Source organism: Zalophus californianus, chromosome 1, assembly GCF_009762305.2.
Source record: "Zalophus californianus isolate mZalCal1 chromosome 1, mZalCal1.pri.v2, whole genome shotgun sequence".
NCBI classification, from domain to species: Eukaryota; Metazoa; Chordata; class Mammalia; order Carnivora; family Otariidae; genus Zalophus; species Zalophus californianus.
Genome location: NC_045595.1, coordinates 28,518,675 through 28,540,090, shown reverse-complemented (window position 1 = coordinate 28,540,090; position 21,416 = coordinate 28,518,675). Strand labels below are relative to the sequence as shown.

Sequence of the window (21,416 nt, the reverse complement as noted above, 5' to 3'; positions counted from 1 at the left end):
AACCAGGAGTCTGGGGGGATTTTCTCTGGTAATGGACCTTCTCTAGCATGGGAGCTTCTTCTTAAGTCCCCAAGGATTCTCCCTTGGGATGCCTTTTCACCCACTAAAAACAATTCAGACTGCAAAATTTAGGAAAGGACAGAGCCCCTGTAACACTGCATTGCCTCAGTGGGATCTATCAGTTAGATCTCTTCTGCAGGAAACAGGGCAGATGGACGTAGGGTACCTTCATTGCTCATACCTAGGCCTTCACTGCAGAATGTGTTTGCCCGAATGTGTTGGCTAGGAAATTCCCTCCTGACATATTGGATGATAATGATCTAAATAGACCTCCTCCGAGTCAGCCCAGGTTGCTGGAAGAAAAACAGGCCATCCCAGATGAAGGGGACTCTGACTCTTACTCCCTCTCTCACTTTTCCTCCTCCTAATAGATTTGGGGGCTTCTCCCTCACTCATTTCCCAGGTTAATGGCTATAACTGGATCCAACTGTGGTTAGTCTACCTTGGGACAGGGACTTTAAAAAAATACTCCCAAGTAGCTGCCAAAACTCCCTTTTTCCTGTCCCTGTGCTTTCATAAAACCACCATTTTGTACCAAAGACATCTCAAGAATTCTTTCTTGGTCATCGGCTCAGGACCTCACCCCACCGAATCTCACCTACATTCCAAAACTACATCAACAATACAATGCAGAAGCAGATATGAGAATCTACTGGTCTTTCTATTTAGCCAAACATTAAAAAGATTTTCAGTACTCTGAAACAATGCCACTCTTTCCACTAGTTCCTTTTTTTGTTTGTTGTAGAAAATATATTACATATGTGTGCATGTAATAGGTTTATTATGGTTATTTTAAAATGAACAAGTAGTGTTTTGAAAATTTTCTGTTTTAATTTTTAATACAGTAAATATCTGTAGATAGAACCTACATACACAAAAGCTCTTTGGGACCTTTAACAATTTTTAAGAGTGTGGATGAGTCTTGAGACCAAAATGTTTGAGAACTGCTGACTTAGAGAGACATTTACTGAAGTTCCACAGAATGCTCTCCCCTGCGAGACTCGACAGAAAGCTAACAGCCAAAAACAAAAGGCAACATAAAGCAAGAAGAATTCGGTAGTTAAATAAGTTTAGAAACGCTGCTTGCTACAGCCCCTTATGGAGATTCACAGTTTGTAACCGCACATTAAATGTTCAACTTGAACTTCCTTCCGTTCTCACTCTTTCCTAAACTCATTTTATCATGGAAATATTTTTCTAAGGGCTATGCTTTGGGAAATACCATTCCCCTGCCAACTGTGGGTGTTATCATTTTAAATATTTTCCAATACGAAAGGTTAAAAAATAGTGTGTTATTATTTATTGGCTTCTGAAATCTGGAGTTTTAAGTTAAGGGTCAGTCCTCACTTCATTTAGAACAGCTTCCAGTCAGTAACTTCTCCCTTTACGTCATCAAGGAGGCCAGGTCTGGTAGCGACAGAATGTTTCACCCTATTCTGACTTTTTTTTTTTTAATCGGATTTGAAGATGTTTATTGCATTCTGGGTTTTATAAACCTGGGTTGCTGATTAGTCTTCAAAAGACAGGAAAATTAATGCTAACCAATGATGGTAAGAATGTGTTCAGAGAGAGATCTTAACACACTAATGAACTTGGGAAGAGGATTTTTGCTTGAGGACAGAAGGCAGTTAACTTAGCAGGCTGTACCTTTGCTTGAAATGAATGTCCTTTTGGTGGGCCCTGACTTGTCCTTTTTGACTTAATGGTTACTCAGTCATACATGTTATCTGATTTGGTTTCCTTGGAGAAATTACCCATTCTCAAGGCTCTGTAAATTAGCAGGGTCATTTTTATCGCCATGTATTTTGCTCCTTGTAAATGATGATCCCCTGGAATTTTAGTTGAGGAACTGGTTTGCTAATTGCAATTCTGTAGTTGTTAGGACAAAATTATACTTGAAGGTGCACCTGCTGACAGCTGTATTTCCATTTCTAAGAATCTATCCTAAAGAATAAACAAGATGCAATTTAAAAATGTATTTATAAAGATGTTCTCTACAGCATTATTTATAGTAACTGAAATAGAAAACTAAAATGTTGACACACGTGGAAACAATGAAAAACTATCGTCTAGTATAGTATATTTACATAATTCAAAACTATACAAATATTAAAAAGTCTGGTTTTCAGACTATTTAGACATATGGAACAATGTTCCCCAAATAAAATCAGTGAATATCATAGGATAAAAATGTCATGATATATGTTGTCAGATTGCTTTCCATAAAAGATATTGCATTTTGCATTTTCACCATCATCTTTGGTCATGCTTCTTTCCCTGCACTCTTGCCAGCTATGAGTGTTATTTTAAATAATATTTTCTAATTTGATAGGGTAAAAATGATATGTCATTCTTATATTAAGGAGACATTCAACAGGGAAGACAAAGAGCAGTAATTGACATTTCCAGAAGAGACTTGACTCTAATTGCTACTTTGCAGGCAGAACTTTGGGCTGCACTGACTACAAGAGGGGCTAACTTTGATTAGTGACACCTGACATCTCCCAGGTCTGGGAGAAAGTTCTAGAGCCCATAGAGGTGGTTCGAGTCAAATTAAAAACAACCAAGAAAATTCCATTGTAGTTAAATTTAGCCATTTGTAGTTTGTCCTTGGATAGATGAAAATATATACTATATTAAGGTCATCTCCATCCATGTGTAAAAACCCTCATATAAACAGTTAAAGAGACTGAGGGGCAGGGAGAGATTATAAGCTTGGCAGTCTCCTGTGTGTCAAAAGATTTGCCGTTATAAAGTTATATTAGATCATAGATGTCTGTCAGGTGATTAAAATTGTCATCATAGTTTCCATTTTTTATATGCTTTCTTTAGGGCATGTATGTGTAAGGTTTGCAGAAAGCCTGTGGGCTTTTGGAGCCACTAGAGGGACTTGTTGCCTGTTGCCATTCTCTGCCACTCACCACGGATGTGCCAATCATGCCTAGAGAAATCTTTTGTCTTAGTCCTACTGCAACTGGGTAGAATATTGAAGGAAATGTCAAAAATGTAGCCATGTGAAAAGAATCAGGAGGCAGTATTATTATTCCAAGAGTTTGCTTCCAGCTTGGGCTCCTGTCTGCATGGAGCATGCTGATGTCTAATTTCAGCAGTGCAATTAATTCTCGGACAAGATGAGAAAAGACGTTAACTGCTACATTTGTATAAACTTGGATGTTGTTTCACTAATTCATGTACTTATTTGCTTTGCGATATCATCTGAAAGCATCTTTTGAGGGCTTTTTGTTGTTGTTGATTTTTTTTAAATCTTTTGAAAGATGAAAATGGACAAAAACAGAATTCAGCAAAATGTAAATGAATCAGAGCAAATGGGATGCAAGCATATATTGTGCAGATCCGGAATGGAAATAGAGATGTTTGTTCTTCCTTTTTTTGAGGAGAATCATAAAACTTTCTGTGGTGCGTTAGACATTGTGTTTTACATTCTCTATTCTCGGATGTTTAAAAGGTGACTAAAAGCGGTTTTAAAATGTCGTGGTGCATTCTGACAATAAAGTGTGTATTCTGACACAGAGATTGTCCTCCAATCCTCTAACTCTGATACAATCTTTCACCACCGCTGTAAATTTCTTCCTTTTAAAATGATGACTCCACTTTTAATGTTTTTTATGTTTGCGCGTTTCTATAATACCATCTTTTACTTGAGTTATGATATCCTAGATCTAGATTTTAAAAAAATATTCTGGATTAAGTCATGGAAAATGGATGGCTATTGTCTATTGAATGAAAGATATTAGGACTCTGGCCTCTGCATTGTTGACATGTATTTTTGAGACTGCTGTCACAGAAAATACATGCTAGTAATATATTTTCATTTAAAGGAAAGATTCTTTTAAAACTTTATTGTATGATAGAGAGGTCACAATATTAAGATAATCCACTAGGTCCTTGCTGTTGTGGGAAAGTAGAGGGTGAGTAAAGGGTGGGTGTATAGGAAATACATGAATAACTCCTTAATTGAGCTATGGAATATTTAGGCTCTTTTCAATAGTTATATAATAGTGACTTTTAAGTTTTGTGTGTGTATGTGTGTATACTATTTACAACTGCATGAACATGTTCTTCAAGGCTTGCGCATATTTGCTGGAAACTATGAATTTTAAAATTGCTCTTCTCTCTAAGGGATCTAGTAATGGCATAAAACTGTCATAGCCAAGTGGTCCTTAGAGATGAATATTGAATTTTAAGCTTTAATTCAACAGAATTTCTTCTTTTAAGAAAATATGTTAAATCAGAATTAGTGTTTTTTTATTCCCATTCTGTTTCTCTTCCTTGTCTTATTTTTATGACTCTTTTCTGTAACTCTTGTGGCAACTGGCTTTCACTCTCTTAGCCTTACAGGATGGCAAAGGTCCTCATTCCCCTTTGGCCTCCATTTTCCTACCTGTAAAAGAGGTTTATTGATGATCTTTAATGTCACTTTCATCTTAAGACCACTATGTTTATGTCTCCTTCTTCTTTTATCCTGAATTCATTATAGATTTATGATGATGACATACAAACGTGGCATGAAAGTAGTTTGAAAATTGTCATGCAGTATGGAAAGAACTGGTATCATTCTCCATGATTGCTCTTATGTCTACACAAGATTGTATTTTCCAGGTGTGTAGATCTTAAACTTAAAGGACAATTTTTTTTTTTTTAATGGTGGACTTAATACAGTATATGCTAAAGAAACACTCACAGATTGGTCTTTCTTAAGCCAGGGATTGTTTCGGTCTGGGACAGAATTAGCTGTCATCTGAAGCTCACTACCTAGTTTAGTTTTAAGCATTTCAGGAGGCAAAAGGGCAGCCTGGTATCTGAGAGCGAAAAAAAATTCCCAGTCTTCCAGACTACCCAGCAGTTGGTGATCGGTTTTGAAAATAGTACTTTCCAGAAGCAGCTATAATGATTTGTCAGAGGACTGGCCAGGGAACAAAATATGACCCATGACCGAATCAGACCACTCTGTCCTCCCACTTGATTTGTGTTTAAAATCCACCTGGAATGAAGTTGAAGAAACTAAGATGCAAAAAAAAGCTCATTGCAAAAAAAAAAAAAAAAAGTTTCAAATTGATTTTTATGTCTTTTTGTGCCTAGAGCAAACTCTTGATCCACGTAACAATAACCCCTTGAAATGCCATTTTAGATTAGAAGTGCTGAGGCAACACTAATGATTTTAGAGCAAATGTGTTACTCTAATTTCCTCCATCTGCTATGAATAAAAGGATATGAGTATGAAGTCTGGGAGAGTAGAGAAAATTGTTTCTTAGATAAGTTTAAATGTGTGCAGGTGTGAGGGAAGAATAATTCTTTTTTTTATTTTGTCAAGTGTTTCAAAAAATGGGAACCTTATTGTAGCTTAATGGAAATGTCAAGAAAATTTCTGCATAGCTTTGCTAAGACTCCAGGAAAGTATCAAATAACTTGAGGACCAACTATCTAAATTTTATTGTGATGCATACCTGATGATTCAGATGAAAACATTTTGTGTGGGTTTGTTTAGAGGTTCTTGCCAGTGATAAGAGCTACTTCTATATGCTTGACTGAAGAATGATTCTTTTCTTTCTTTGAGGAATGTCCCCTCGACTCAATCCACATGTAGTAGTAGGAGGAAAGGGGTATGTATCCTCCTAGCTTCCTGGTCAACTCTACCAATCAATACTGGTACTACCACATGTTTGAAAAAAAAAATTCTGTAGCCCTTTATTTGAAAACCAAGAGGAAATGGTGATTCTTTAGGAACATATACATTATCAATATTCACATAAGAAAAGTCAACATATTTTAATAATAATAATCAGAGAAAAAAGTGGAAGATTAAAGATGTACCACTAAAAAAGGCCCCAGGCCCAGATGGTTTTACAGCTAAATTAAATTTAAACTTTAAAAACAGATACTCTTGGGGCACCTGAGTGGCTCAGTTGTTAAGCATCTGCCTTCGGCTCAGGTCATGATCCCAGGGTCCTGGGATCGAGTCCTGCATCGGGCTCCCTGCTTGGTGGGAAGCCTGCTTCTCCCTCTCCCACTTCCCCCTGCTTATGTTCCCTCTCTCACTGTGTCTCTGTCAAATAAATAAATAAAATATTTAAAAATAAATAAGTAAATAAAATAAAAACAGATACTCTTTATGGTTATCAAACAATTTAAGACTATAGAGAAAGAGGGAAAGGGCCTCAAGTAATAGTATAAATCCAGCACAACTTTATATCCAAACCTGATGGTATTGATTGCTCTAAAAAGATATTTTATACCAATTTCATTTTTGTATGTATATGATTTTAAAAACAGCAACTTAAATCCATCTGCTTATGAAAATATAAAATGTTTGAAATAGCGTTTATTTCAAAAAATTATAAACTGGGTCAAAATTGGAAATTTTCCACACCATCCATCACATCAGCAAATTAACAGATAAAAATGATATGTTTTTATCAATACATGCTCTATTAGTTTCTTAGGGCTGCTGTAACAAATTACCAAACTGGGTGGCTTAAAATAACAGAAATTTTTTCTGTCACAGTTCTGGATACTAAGGGTCCAAGATCAAGGTGCCAACAGGATAATGCTTTCTTCAAATGCTGTAAGGGGTGATCTTTTCTTGCCTCTTTCTAGCTTCAAGTGGTTGCTGTCAGTTCTTGGTTTTCCTTGGCATGTAGACATATCACTTCAGTCTCTGCCTTTGTCATCACATGGAGTTTTCCGTGTGTGTCTGTTTTTGCCTCTATTTCCTCTTCTGTTGAGGATAACAGCCATTGGATTAGGGCCCACCTTAATCCAATATGAGCTCATCTTAAATAAGTATGTCTGCCAGGACCCCATTTCAAAATAAGGTCATCTGAGATTCTAAGTGGCCATAAATTTCAACCCAATACACATGCCAAAAAATAATTTTCTAAAATTTATTAGAAATTTCAAATAATTTTCTAAACAAAATGGGCATTGGAGGATGTTAAATAAACATAATAAAATATATTCACAAAACCTACTGTAACATTACATTTAACAGTGAATATATAAAAGCCATTGCTATTAAGACCAGGATAAATGCAGAGGAATATTTACTGTCAATAGTGTTACTTACCGCTGTGTTGTAGGTTCTACATGATGTAATTAAGCAAAAAAATTAAGCAACATAAATATTGGAAAACATTAAACAGAGTTATCTTCATTTTCAGATGATATGATTATATTCCTAGCAAACTTAAGACTCTGTTACAGACTAAGAAAACATGTAAGCTGGATGACTGCAAGATAAATATATTAAAATCAAAGCATATTTATACCTGCAATAACCAGTTACAAAGAAATAGAAAATTTTCATTTACATAAAAAATATAAAATCTTTAGTAATACATTTAATAAGAAAGGAAATTGTCATTCTGTATTCCCTAATATTTCCTATTGTAAAATGTTATTCCTTCCTAAAAGCCTGTATATATTCATGGAATTCCAGTCACAATTGCAATGGTTTTTATTTTTACTCTTTCTTCTAGACATAAAACTTAATATAAAGCTGCTGGAGTTTGGGGTTTTTTTTTTTTTGTTTTTATTTTTTTAGAGAGAGTGCTCACATGTGATGTGCGAGTAGGGAGGGAGGAGCAGAGGAGAAAGGGGAGAGAGGATCTTAAGCAGGCTCAATGCTCAGTGGGGAGCCTAGCGCAGGGCGTAATCTCACAACCCTGAGATCATGACCTGAGCTGAAATCAAGAGTCGGGCGTGAAGTTGCTGTTATTAAAACAGTATGTTATTGGCCATGCTAAAAATTGACATTGGAATAGAAAAAAGTCAGAAACAGATCAAAGTATGTAATAATGAACTAAATATTTAGCATAAGTGGCTTTTTATTTCAATGGGTAATGGATGTTTCTATAAAAAAATCGTGTAAAAGCTGGCTTTTCACTTGTAAGTTATAAATGATAGACCCCATTTCTCACCATAAAATAAAAAAAAATAAATTTTAGATAAATTAAAGATATAAGTGTACAGCATTAATAATATAAATATTAGAAAAGTAGGAACTCATACACTGATGAGATAAAGTTTTACATCATATTTGAAAAAAATGGCTAAAGATACTAATTGGTAATTCACAAAAAGGAAAATTTAAATGAGCAATAGACATGAAAATCTCCTCAACTTCATCAGCAGTCATCATTGAAATACAAATCAAATCATAATGAGAAGTAGAATGTTTTCAAATTGTGATAAGTCTGGCATTCTCTATCAAAATTAATGGTACACCTACTCTTTGACCTGTACTTCTACTGTTGGGAATCTTTATTGTATACAAATGTATATTCAGAGATGTGTGCTGCATTGTTTTAGTGGAAAAAACAAAACAAAGCAAGAGAAAACATTAACCAAGAAGTTCATTAATAGGGAAATTGTTGACCATATTTTAACTCTACTGTGCAATCAATAAAAATAATTAGATAGATCTATATGTGATATCCAACATGTACATGATGCAGTTGGTGAATAGTCGTTTGACTGGACCAATTGGGAAAGTACAGAGCTCATTTAAGTGAAAAAGAAAAGAATGGTTCTATATATAATTCTATGTTTGTATATATTTGTCTGAAGCTAAAGAAAGCTCTGGAAGCATAAACAAGTCATTGTTTTTATTTTTTGTTTTTTATTAGTTATGGGAAAATGTGATTGGCAATAGGGCAGGGGAAAAGTACTGATTTATTTGTGTGTGTGTGTATATATGTTTATTTAATTTATTTAATTTTAAAAAGATTTTATTTATTTATTCGGCAGAGAGAGAGAGCACAAGCAGGGGGAGTGTCAGGCAGAGGGAAAGGGAGAAGCAGGCTCCCTGCTGAGCAGAGAGCCCAACATGTGCCTCGATCCCAGGACTCTGGGACCATGACCTGAGCTGGGTCATGATCCCGGGGTCTTGGGATCGAGCCCTGCATTGGGCTCCCTGCTCAGCGGGAGCCTGCTTCTCCCTCTCCCTTGGTGAAGAAATACTGTCATAGTCTCATAGTACCAGCTGCTAGTTGATAATATGAGGCCTATGGAGAGGCCTTTGGGAAGTCTGTTTGGAGTCTATTGTTACTTAAATATCTGACCTTTTCGAATTAGCTCTCCTGCCATGGGCAGCTTAAACAAGGGACTCTTCACTAACGTGTACTTTATCCTATTTGTTTGGGGGTAGGGTTTCCACTTTTTCTCCAGGGAGTAAATTACTTGGTGTAGCTTGTTCCCAAACAGTTATCTTGGAAACAGCACACCTTTCTGATAGAAGGCAAATGTCATGACGGAAGGCATGGGACAGAGCCTGATTGATATTCCTAAAATGCCTCTTTTGTGTTCTAGAAGCCAAATCTGCATTCTTTTCAGTGGTGTGGAATGTCAGTACAAATGCTCTTATCTGTGCTGAACCTGGTGGGGGGAGGGGGAGGACACACTCCACTTCTTTATTTGGAGTTTGCTTTGAGAACCGCAAGCACTATTTGAAAGGTCATCCCATTTCAAGTAGCAGATGGATAGGAAAAAAAGACTCTGGCTTTTACAAATAATTTAATTGAATTCTCCTTGCCATTTCTGGAGGCAGTTCAGGATATTTTTTAAAGCATTGATCCATAATTATCTTTCAGAGTGGTTAGTATTGTTAGACAGATGTGTAATTCTTTGTGTATAAGGGAGCAATATAGCACCCATTTTAACTAGTTGATTGTCTTTTTCTTTCCTCCTGCAAACAAATGCACATAACAAAAGGCAAATCACTGCTTTAAAAAAAGAACAAATTAAGTTTTTTTTTTTTTTTTCCAGATTTGTTTTTGACTCGAAGCTCTCCTTTCTTAGGTGTGGTTGTATTTATAAAGGTCAGCTTCTTTGCCTTCCTATAAGCAAATTATAATTTGCATCTATGTAGCCTACTTTTGTTTATAGTCCCTGGATACAAGAACCTCAGGGACGTCTAAACCATGAAACACAAATTTATCGTATTAATAGGATATAAAACAGGAATAACCAAGACTTCTGCGAAAGCATTGTGTCTGTGGTTTATTTTGCCTTCTTCTTTTTCTTTTTCACTGTTTGTAGTCTAACTGTGCTATTCTGACTGGGGTAAGAATGAAGGATGGAATGCCCAGTTAAGTTTGAATTTCAGATAAACAATGAATACTTTTTTAGTATAAAGTATGACCTTTGTAATAGGGTGGAGAGTCAGCTCAGAATAGGGGATTTTAAATACAATTGTGAAATATAATAAATATAAGAAAACTGCATAAGACATGTATGTGCAGTTTAATGAATCATTATAAATGAAAACCCGTGTCAGCGTTTATCCAGGCCCAGACTAGTATTCCCAGTGCCCCAAGAGTCCCCTGCAAACCCCCTCTGATATTAATCCTCTCTCTGACCACATTAGAGGTAGTTACTATCCTGTCATTTGCAATAATCATTTCCTTGCATTTCTTCCTAACTTTATCATCGATGTACATACTTCTAATCACTCTAGCTTTTGCATATTTTAAATTTTATATAAATGGAATCGCACTGCATGAGTCTTTAAAGGTAAAATATTAATAATTCAATTTAGGGCCAAATAGTAGTGATGTCCTTTCATCAAATTATGAAATAGACAATTTTCTTAAGCTTGAATGTACTTGGGATTTCTGTGTAACAATGACTGAAGGATAGTTATTTAAAAGAAATCTGAATGAGCTCACTGACATAGTGGTGCCATAAATATTTGCAGTTTTATACTTTCCCTTCAAAATGTTTGTTCTACCGAGCCTCACTAATTTTCTAGAACACGGGACCAATCCAGTGATAGTTTCCCTGGGTTTTCATTTCATTTGCATCAGTGGGGTAAATCACATCAGTAACCTGTCTAAGGTCATAATTTCAGCCATAAATGGATAAAGAGCCTTTTGATTTATTATTCAAATAGATAACAAGACTCAGAATAACTAAGGGACATTCCCTTTTACATCATAAATTTTACCTGGTGTCATTTAAAAAATTTGTCCCAGCACCCAGCCTTCTGAGCCATGGACTCTCTCTTTCCTTTTGTTAATGACACCATATTTTGCTTTAATCATTTCTTCTTTAGTTCCTTAATGCTGAAGATGGCACATTTTCCAAACTGCTTTGAAGAGCAACCATCACGAGAACAAAAATAATAAAAAACTATTTAAAAACAGATTTCTACGTGTTTAAGGAAATAGGCAATTTTCCATGGCAAGCACTTGAAGTCAGGGGTGATTTATTATTCATTTGACTGTAGTGAATATTCATGATTTGCATGTTAAATTAGAATTATCGAGATTTTTGTTTACCCTAAAGAAGTTTGGGAAGTTGTGTGTTTTAAATTTGAATTTACTAAAATTCACTTTTCAAGAAACAGAATTTTCTGTCTACAAGGAACCTTAAAAATGATCTGGTTAAATTCGCTAAATAATGCGTATAAAAATATGCAATATTTTGTAGAAACCAGACTGACAGAGATATTTTATATGGGGGCCCTTTGGTATAGAATCCTGGTTTGTTTCCTTCTTTTCTTTTTCTCCTAACCTCCCTTTCTCTCCCCCTCTCTGTCTCCTTCCCTCCATTCCTTCCTTCTTTTTTTCTTCTCTTTTTAAACAGCAAGACCTTTTACTCAAAGAAAATCTTGCCCAAGAGCTCAATATATAAAATAGAGTTACTCTATTTGAATAGAGAGTGAGGCTGGGCCATACCTTCCTTATCTCCACTCTACCACACAGACCCCCAGAGTATTGCTACAGAGCCCTTGACTTCCCATGATCACAGTTCTAAAACTAAGAGAGCTGAAAAACATATTATCAAACACATTATATGCCAGACACTCTTCTAAATATTTTACAAACATTAACTCACTTAATCCTCAAGATCACACTGATATAATTATTATTATTACTCTCATTTTATAGATGAGAAAAGTGAGGCACAGGTAATTTAAGTAAGTTACCCAAGATTGTACAGCTATTAAATGGCAGAGCCTGCCTGGATAGGCTTGTTGTTCAAGAGTCCTGTTCTTACCCAGAATGCTTTGCAGCCTCTCCTTAGCAGGAGCAGCAGTTATATTCAGCTCTTACTAGAGGTTAGGACTGTGCTAGGAGCTTTACATGTATCATCATAGCTGATGCTCCTGGAGTAGCCAGTGAGGTAACAGTATTATCTCCAGTTTACAGATGCAGGAAATGAGGCATGAAGAAGTTACATCGCATTCTTGTGAGGGCCAAGGCCAAGATTTGAACCTTCACCATTTGACTTCAGAGCTCATGTTCTTAACCACTTGTTTCATAGGTACCTATGAAAATGAGAACATTTGTTTTTAAAGACTTACGATGCTTTTCATTTTCTTTCATATTGGGTTCTCATTGGCTAACACTATAGAGAATATCTATAATCTGAGGAGCCCACCAGTTAGCTCTACCAGGGAAGGATTGTGCTCAGAGAAAATTCAGCATCTTAAGTGTCCTTATGTCCTACCCATGTCCTTATGGTTTTCACACTTGCCTTCTGGTCCTTCCCATATGAGCCTGCTTAATTTCCTCAGTATTCTCTGCAGCTCTATTATATAATACCATCAAGTATTCATATTTATCTCACAAAGATTAATGGCTCATCTCCAAGGTCAATCTATCTGTGTTTTGATTTAATCCTCTTGGAGATAAAAAGGCTTTATCTTGTTTGATGGTTGTAATGGTGGGAAATGTTAGACCCTCTTGCAGACTAATAGTAGAGGACCCTCCCCCCCAATCAGTTTTGGTCCAGATAAAGACCTATGTATTCAGAACAGTTGTGTCCAGCATGCAAGCATAACATGATTCTTATAGTAGCAGTAAGAAGCCTGATGGCCTAAGATCTAGTACATATGGATGAACGAGTGTGTCCTATTTATTGAATTGTGTTGCTTTGGCCCTTTATCTGCTGTGCGGAAATTTTGCAGGGCAAGATCAAGTGTGGGGTGTTGGCTGCTCGTGTGGCCTTTGGTACTCGAAAGGCAGAAAGCTGTTCTGTGTCAACTCTGTTATAATGTGTTTCTTTTAGGAAAGTATAGTTTATTCTCTAAAACTTAATATGCCTTTGTCAATTCCCTCTTAATATTTACCCATGACTTTAGCCTCTTGAATTAAATCTTGAGTAAACACAGTGATTTCCAGAGACTAGTGAGTAGAGAAATACCTACTTGGGCAAATCAAAACATATGGAAATCTCGCTCCTACTAGCTTCCTATGCAGAGAGAGAAACATTTAAAAATGTGATCTTTTACTCTTTCCCCAAGGAAAAGTAGTGCTGTGCAAAAGTAAAATAGATAGGCCTTGGTTCTACCTATTTAAAGGACAAAGAATTTGTATAGTTAGAAAAGCATTCTCACTTATATAAAGGTATAATTTCTTAAATTTTCATTCACTCACAAGGGAGTGAAGTAGGAGGATCAGCACCTTAACCAAGAAGGGATTAAAGATTACATGAAATTAAACTGATGCCTGGATAGCAGTGTGCGTGTGTGTGTGTGTGGCGCACGCACACACACGCATGAAGTTATTTTACCACCAAAAACTAGTTCTTACAGTCAAAGCTATTCTAAATTCCTGTAGAGGATTTACTAATTTGAAGTTTGGTGGAACTGGAATGAATAATTTCAATTCAGGGTGTGCTTGTGCTATCGCTAGAAGGAGGAAAGACCTTTAATCTTTTAGTTGCCCCCATTCCCCTCGTTCAGAAACATGACAGACTAATTATAAGAGTGAGAATGCCTATACAATGTCAGTGCTGTTTGAGGCATACTATTAATGCAGACTTCTATCTCTGCGTTGATGTAGAGAATACAAATAGCAGTTGGCATGTCGTTTATTAGTTTCCTATAGCTGCTGTAAAAAGTCACCACAAACCTAGTGGCTCAAGACAACACAAATTTATTATCTTAAAGTTCTGGAGATCAGAAATCTGAAAAGGATTGCATTGCGATAAAATCAAGGTGTTGGTTGGGCTGAATTTCTTTCTCGAGTCTCTAGGGGGCAGTTTGTTTCCTTGTTTTTTTCAGGTTTTGTAAGTTGTCCACATTCCTTGACTTGGGGCACTCATCCATGTTCAAAGACAGCAATGACCAGTTGAGTCTTTGTTTTATTGCATCACTCTGGCTCTAACTCTTCTGCCTCTTTCTCTCTTTATATTTAAGGACCTTTGTGATTACTTTGGATCCACCTGAGTAATAGTGAATAATCTCTCTATTTTAAAGTCAGATGATTAGCAACCTTAATCCCATCTACAACTTTAATTCTCCTTTGCCCTGTAACCTAACATATTCACAGAGTTTAGGGAATAGGATGTAGACATCTTTGGGGAAGGGCACTGGGGACAATAATATTTTTGGAAGTATATTTGTCAGTATCTGTCATAATTAAAGAACTATAGCTATGCTGAAGGTAAAGAGGGTACTGTGGTTTATTGTTTTTTTATATTCAGATTGGACATAGATCCAGGCAGTGGTGCTAGAAGATTCTTTATCATCCCAAGGAGCACTACAAAATGGCTTTTGTTTATTTATTTATTTACTTAAAAGATTTTATTTATTTATTTGACGGAGAGAGACACAGCGAGAGAGGGAACACAAGTAGGGGGGAGTGGGAGAGGGAGAAGCAGACTTCCCTGCCGAGCAGGGAGCCCGATGCAGGGCTTGATCCCAGGACCCTGGGATCATGACCTAAGCCGAAGGCAGATGCTGAGTCACCCAGTCGCCCCTACAAAATGGCTTTTAGAGACTGGCAATTGGGATTAGGAATTCTGGAAACCAATTTATGATCCAGTTGTATGGAATTCGAGTAGCACATAAGTAAAGACAGTCATCATCTCTTTCTTGGCAAACACTGGCTCTTTCATGATAAACTGATTTTTTTTTTTTTTTAAATCACGATAGTGCTCACTTTGGCAGCACGTATACTAAAATTGGAATGATGCAGAGAAGATTATCATGGCCCCTGTGCAAGAATGACATGTAAATTCATGAAGCATTCCATGTTTAAAAAAATCATGATGGACAAGAAAGAAGGAACAGTATCTCAGAGACTCAGAATAACAGACCTTGCAGGATGATTTGCCATAGGAACATGAAAGGGTATTTAGAAGTTTGGTATCCTCAGAAAACTCAGGAAACAGAAGGAGAAATGAGAGAATTAGGGGTACCTATGAGCTGAAGCTAAAAGAAAGGATGGTTTGGAAAAAGAGGTTAGTCAAGCAAACATGATAAAGAAACCAAAATGCCATACAGAATTAAAATCTGCATTAGTGGGCGCCTGGGTGGCTCAGTTGGTTGAACGACTGCCTTCGGCTCAGGTCATGATCCTGGAGTCCCGGGATCGGGTCCCGCATCGGGCTTCCTGCTCAGCGGGGAGTCTGCTTCTCCCTCTGACCCTCCCCCCCTCATGTGCTCTCTCTCTCTCATTCTCTCTCTCTCAAATAAATTAAATCTTTAAAAAAATAAAATAAAATCTGCATTAGAAGCTGAAAAGAAATAGGCATTTAAAAATACATGTATATCACTAATGTAGAAGAAAAATTGATAAGTTCTGTCAAAATGGAGAAAAGGGCAATAAAATTAAATTAATGAAATAGGGAAGATTAAAAATATAGCAGAGACCATTGACTTAAACACTAGACGAAATCTAAGAATTATAGACGTTCTTGAGACACAAACAATTGGAACACAGGTAGTAATCAAAAATTAATAAAAGTTCTTTTGGGCTAAAACAAAAACAAAAGCAAAAAGCCCCAGTATGCAAATTGAAAGAGTTTTTCATACTCTAGGCAATATTAATGAAAAGGGTTCCATACTATTACAACTTGGCAATTTTTTTTTAATTACAAAAATAAAGAAAAAAAATCCTTCAAGCAGGGGGGCAAGAAAACAATTTACCTTATAAAATCTACAAAAATTTGCTTGGAACAGTTTGGGAGAGTGTACTGAAGAAAGGTAAATATACCTAAGTTGTCTTTTACTTGTAAAAGTAACGGAAAGAGATTCTCAAATACACAAGAGAAGAGAAAGCATACACCTCTTCACTAGGGAAATGGCTTAAGGATGTAGCCCAGGTCAGTGCCAAGGGAAGTTCTGAGTCTAGTAGCATTATCTGGAAACCAGTTAGAAGTACAGATTTTCTGGTCCACTCCAGACCTCCTGAAGCTGAATCTCTTGGGATGGAATGCGGCAATCTATGTAACAGTATTCACAGGAGATTCTTACATGTACTAAGATTTAGGAAGCAATAGTTCAGGCAGCTGAGAGAGAAATCAAATTTAAGAATTCTATAACAGAGAAATGTTGAGACTGATTATTAATAATGTAACTAATTAAACAAGCAAGATTTAAACAATTGTAACTTTAAATATAACACGGAATGCAAATGTAAAACTATACTTTTGAAAGACAAAATATGTAATATAAGATAATGCTTTAATAAGTATTAACTACTTAATATTTTAATATTTAATACTAAGTAGTAACAAAATCCAAGATCATATTTATAGAGTCTGGAAATAAAATGGTGATAAATCTTTATTTTAGTAGGGGTGGACTTATACATTCAATAAATTTTAACATTCTTTTTGGTATACTTGTTACCACTATTAGATATGAAAGTAGGGGGGCGCGCCTGGGTGGCTCAGGCGTTAAACGTCTGCCTTCAGCTCAGGTCATGATCCCAGGGTCCTGGGATTGAGCCCCGCATGGGGCTCCCTGCTCCGTGGGAAGCCTGCTTCTCCCTCTCCCACTCCCCCTGCTTGTGTTCCCTCTCTTGCTGTCTCTCTATCAAATAAGTAAATAAAATCTTAAAAAAAAAGAAAGTAGGTATGACTTCCAAATCAGTGCAGAGAGAAAAGACTGTGCCACTTGGCCTAAATCGCCAAATACAGGGAGCAAAGAAATTGACAGTGAAGCATAAACTCCAAAAAGTGTAAAGTAAGATCACAGAAGTATAGCCAAATATATCATTTATGCCAACACTAGTGTAAAGTCACCTACTTGAAAAAAAGACAGATAATTTGACCAGTTAGTCCATCTGAACATTGATGTTCAACAAAAGTATATTATATCTTTAAAACGCCATGGCTTTAGTTTTAGTATCCTTTGGTTAAGGCTTACCCCTGCCACATATTACCTGAATAACTATGGGAAATATATTTAACCTGTTTGGTTTTAAATTTTCTCATGTGTAAAATAGGAATGACATTTCCCACGTACTTTACATGATATGAAGAGCAAATGTGAACGTGAAAGCATTTTCTGAAGCTGAATCATTATAAAAGAATCATTAAGCTCGTCTATTAAAATACAAAGACTCTCTTTTTCAGCAAAAAAGCAAAATCTAACCATAGGTTACTGAGAAGAGATATATGTAAAACAAAGGACTCATTATGACTAAAACAAACAAAAAACAAAAATAAAAAAGATGGACAATATATATCAGGCAAAAGCAAAATAAACAAAAAAGTAATCTTGGCAATATTTAGACAAAATGAGTCAAAGACTGTGATAATATTAAATGTGTCCTAGAAGATTATATTTTCATTCAGATAGTGAGACTTCACAATGAAGATGACAGTCTTGAATTTTCATTGACATGGTAACAACCTCAAAATACATGAAATAAAGGCTGTTACAAATATAAGGAAAACTTGATAGAAATAAAGTTGCATGAGATTTTAATACACTTTTATTGATCTTTTATGGGTCAGATAAACACAGAATACATAAGAGTATTTTAATCTAATAAAGCTGATTTAATATATATTGAACTTTGTTCTCTAGAAATATAAAGCATACTTTACAGAGTCATGAAGCATTTAGAAAAAAGTTGATCATATATTAAACCTCAAAGAATACCATATTATGAAACATAAAATGTTTACAGTCTACATGCTCTGCCTACAGTGAAATAAAACTAAAATTAATAAAAGTTTAAATGCATAGCTCAACAATTTCAAAAACTGTAATGCCAACAATAAAAAACAAGAATTTCTTTTAAAGAACTGCAGGTTCAAATAGGAAATCAAACCTAGAGTAACCAAGTGTTAGAGAAAAGACAACTCTACATATATACATTTAAACGGCCAAAGGTGTATTTAGCAGAAAATTAATAGCCCCAAGAGCATGCTCTCTCTCTCTCTCTCTCTCTCTCTCTCTCTCTCTCTCTCTCTCTCTCTCTCCCCCCTCCCTCTCTCCCTCTCCTTCTCTTTTTAGAGAGAGAGAGAGAGTGCAGAGGGGCAGAGGGAGAAGGAGAGAGAGAATCAAGCAGGCTTCACACTCAGGCTCATTGTAGAGCCCAGCGCATGGCTCCATCTCAAAACCCTGAGATCATGACCTGAGCCAAAATTCAGAGTCAAACACTTAACCAACTGAGCCACCAAGGTGCCCCAAGAGTTCTCATTATTAAATGAGAATAACAGAATCAATCCACAAAAAATAAAAGTAGTGGATTAATAAATATAGAGTCCCCTTTTCTATTAAACAACACAACAAACAAGCAATACTCATTCAGTAAGTTGGGAATAGAATGAATTTACACAGCATATTACAAGATATCAGAGGCCTCTATAGCAAGGTACATTATTTAATGTTAACATTGGAAATATTCCTTTTATTGCCACAAATGAGATGAGTGTGCTTGCCCTTACTATAACTATTTCAACATTGTGCTAGTCATTATACAACATGGATCCAGCTAAGGGAATAAGGTAATAAGATTAAATATGATGTATAAATATTGGAAAGAAGAGATAAACCAGTGCTATTAAAAATATATAATTGTTTTTTCCAAACTCAACTAAAAGCCCTTTAAAACTGATAGAGTTCAGAGAGGTAGCTGTATGTAAGATCCCAGTAAAATATCAATAGAGTTCTTATATATTTATGAGGACCATGCAACTGTAGGATTCACAAGTAAACTAAAATAGACTGCACAGTAACTATATAAAAAATGTTGAACAAACTTAAAAACCTTAGTAGATGAGAAGTACTATGTTCCCTACTGGGAAGACACATCTATTTAAAATCTGTACTATCACAATCAAAATCCCAACAAGATTTCTTAAGGGACCTTGTAAGCCTCTTCTAGATTTTAAAAAGGAAAAGACTATACTTTAGAATAGTTTTTGAAAGAAAGATGTCGGACAAGATTTATTTTAAAAGAAGAACCATAATGGGGTATTTACCTACTAAAAAATTAAAATATTTATACCCTGGGGTTATATACCAGGCAATTACATCATTAGGTTAAAAATAGGTTAAAATTAGGTTAAATTAGGTTAAAATTAGGAGTATTAAAACAGATCCATGTATACATAAAATTATTTTATTGATAAGGTTAGAATATTAAATTGGTGGAGGGGGAATGTTCTTTCAGTGAATGGGACAATTGGCTATCCACCTAGAAAAACATGTTAGACATATTACCATAAACACACACACACATAACTCCAGTTATGCTAATGAGCTAAATGGATTTTAGCAAAAATTTAAGCACATTAGAGGAAAAACATAAGGGACATCTCATAACCTTAGGATCTTATAATCTTGGGGAAGTTCTTTTTATATAAAGCACAATACATAGAGGAAATAAATTGACTGATTGACCTTATGAAAGTGAAAAAATCCATATGACATGACATCATGGTAGCCTTCAGGTTCATTCACATATATCTCAGTTCTCCTCCTTCTGGGCAAATTGAATGGGTACACTTCCTTACTCACTTGAATTTAAGTGAAGCCACATGTTTTGCCTAGACAAATGAAATGTGAACTGCAGTGATATAAGTTGGCTCTGGGCAAAAACATTAAGAGCTAGTGCATTTTTTACCGTGTTCCCTTTTCCCCTTGTCAGAATGATAAGTAGATAGTGAAGGTCACCAGCTTGTGTCCTTAAGTAAGGATGACACAAGCCCTTGTTAATCTGGGAAATGGACATGAGTTATAAAGTCAGGAAATAAACCTTTGTGGTTTTTTTAAGCCCCTAAGGGTCTAGGAGTTATTTGTTCATGCAACATTACTGAACTTGTCAGGACTAATGTAGACAACATAACAAACTTAAAACATAAAAAATAGTGATTTCTGCTTCCCATACAATCAAGTAAACTCCCACAGAAAACAACTAAAACTCTGACCAAAATACAAAACAAATGAATCAATTCTCTGTATGTGTAGAGTGAAAAAAGGCAGGTAGACTCTGGAGAGGAGTTGACACCTGGAAGAGGGGATTGGCATGGGCCAAGTTCCCTATCCTGAGGTCTTGCTATAGTCAGTAGCTAAAACCCCAATGGGATTGGGGCGCCTGGGTGGCTCAGTTGTTACGTGTCTGCCTTCGGCTCAGGTCATGATCCCAAGGTCCTGGGATCAAGCCCCGCATCGGGCTCCCTGCTCAGACCACAGGCAGCCAGTGAATTTGAAGATAGATGAATACAAGCTTTCCCTATGAAGAGCAAAGGGAAAGCAAAGATTTAAAAAACCCCAACCAGAGTCTCAGGGTCCGGTGGGATAATAGTAAAAGTTTTAACATACTGTTAATTAGTGTCCCAGAAGGAAAGGAGATAGAGAATGGGGCATAAAAACTTTTTGAAGAAATAATGGCCCCAAACGTCCCAAAGTTAGTGAAAGAGATATATTTACCTATTCAAAATGCCGAGATGCATCATAATGAACCAGCTGAAAATCCCAGATGCAATCTTGAAAGCAGTCAGAGAAAAACAACATACAATATACAACTGGGGAACCACATTTTGAAAAAATGCCAACCTACCTTCAAACACAATAAAAGCTAGAAGACAGTGGGACAGTGTCTTTCATGTGCTGAAAGGAATAGAAACTATCAATCCAGAATTCCATATCCAGTGAAACTATACTTCAGGAATGGAGGCAAAATAAAGTTGCTTTCAGATAAAGAAAAACTGGGAAAATTTATTGTCAGCAGACCACCCTATACTACAAGAAATGCTATAGGATGTTCTTCAGGATGAAAGGAAATAATGGGAAACTTGAATCCTCAGGTGAGGATGAAGGGCAGTAGACATCATAAGTAGCGAGGCAAATTTAAAAGCCCATTTTTCCTCTTAATTTCTTAGAAACATATATGTCTAAGTAAAAATAAAAGCATTGTCTTGTGGGGTTTATAATGTGTGTAGATGTTATTCGGATGACAGCTTGAACGGGGAAGGGCTTGTAAATTGGCCTATACAATTACAAGGTTTCATGTCTTATGTGAAATGGTATGATAGTAACTCTAGGTAGACGGAAAAAAGAGGATGGATTGAATTCCAGGCAATCTATGTGGATGGGAATCATGGTTCCTAGAAGGAAGGGGCAGGTATGTGTGCAGAATGGAACT

At 36.1% G+C, this 21,416-nt stretch overlaps 1 protein-coding gene and 1 non-coding gene across 11 annotated transcripts in view; both read left to right on the top strand.

The window, feature by feature from the left end:
• The window catches only part of FHIT (fragile histidine triad diadenosine triphosphatase), a 1,457,066-nt gene that overhangs the window by 509,780 nt on the left and 925,870 nt on the right, over positions 1-21,416 (top strand). The window lies entirely within an intron of this gene.
• Positions 14,962-15,068, top strand: LOC113919025. The gene has a single exon (XR_003518770.1). It is a non-coding gene; the product is annotated as a U6 spliceosomal RNA (small nuclear RNA).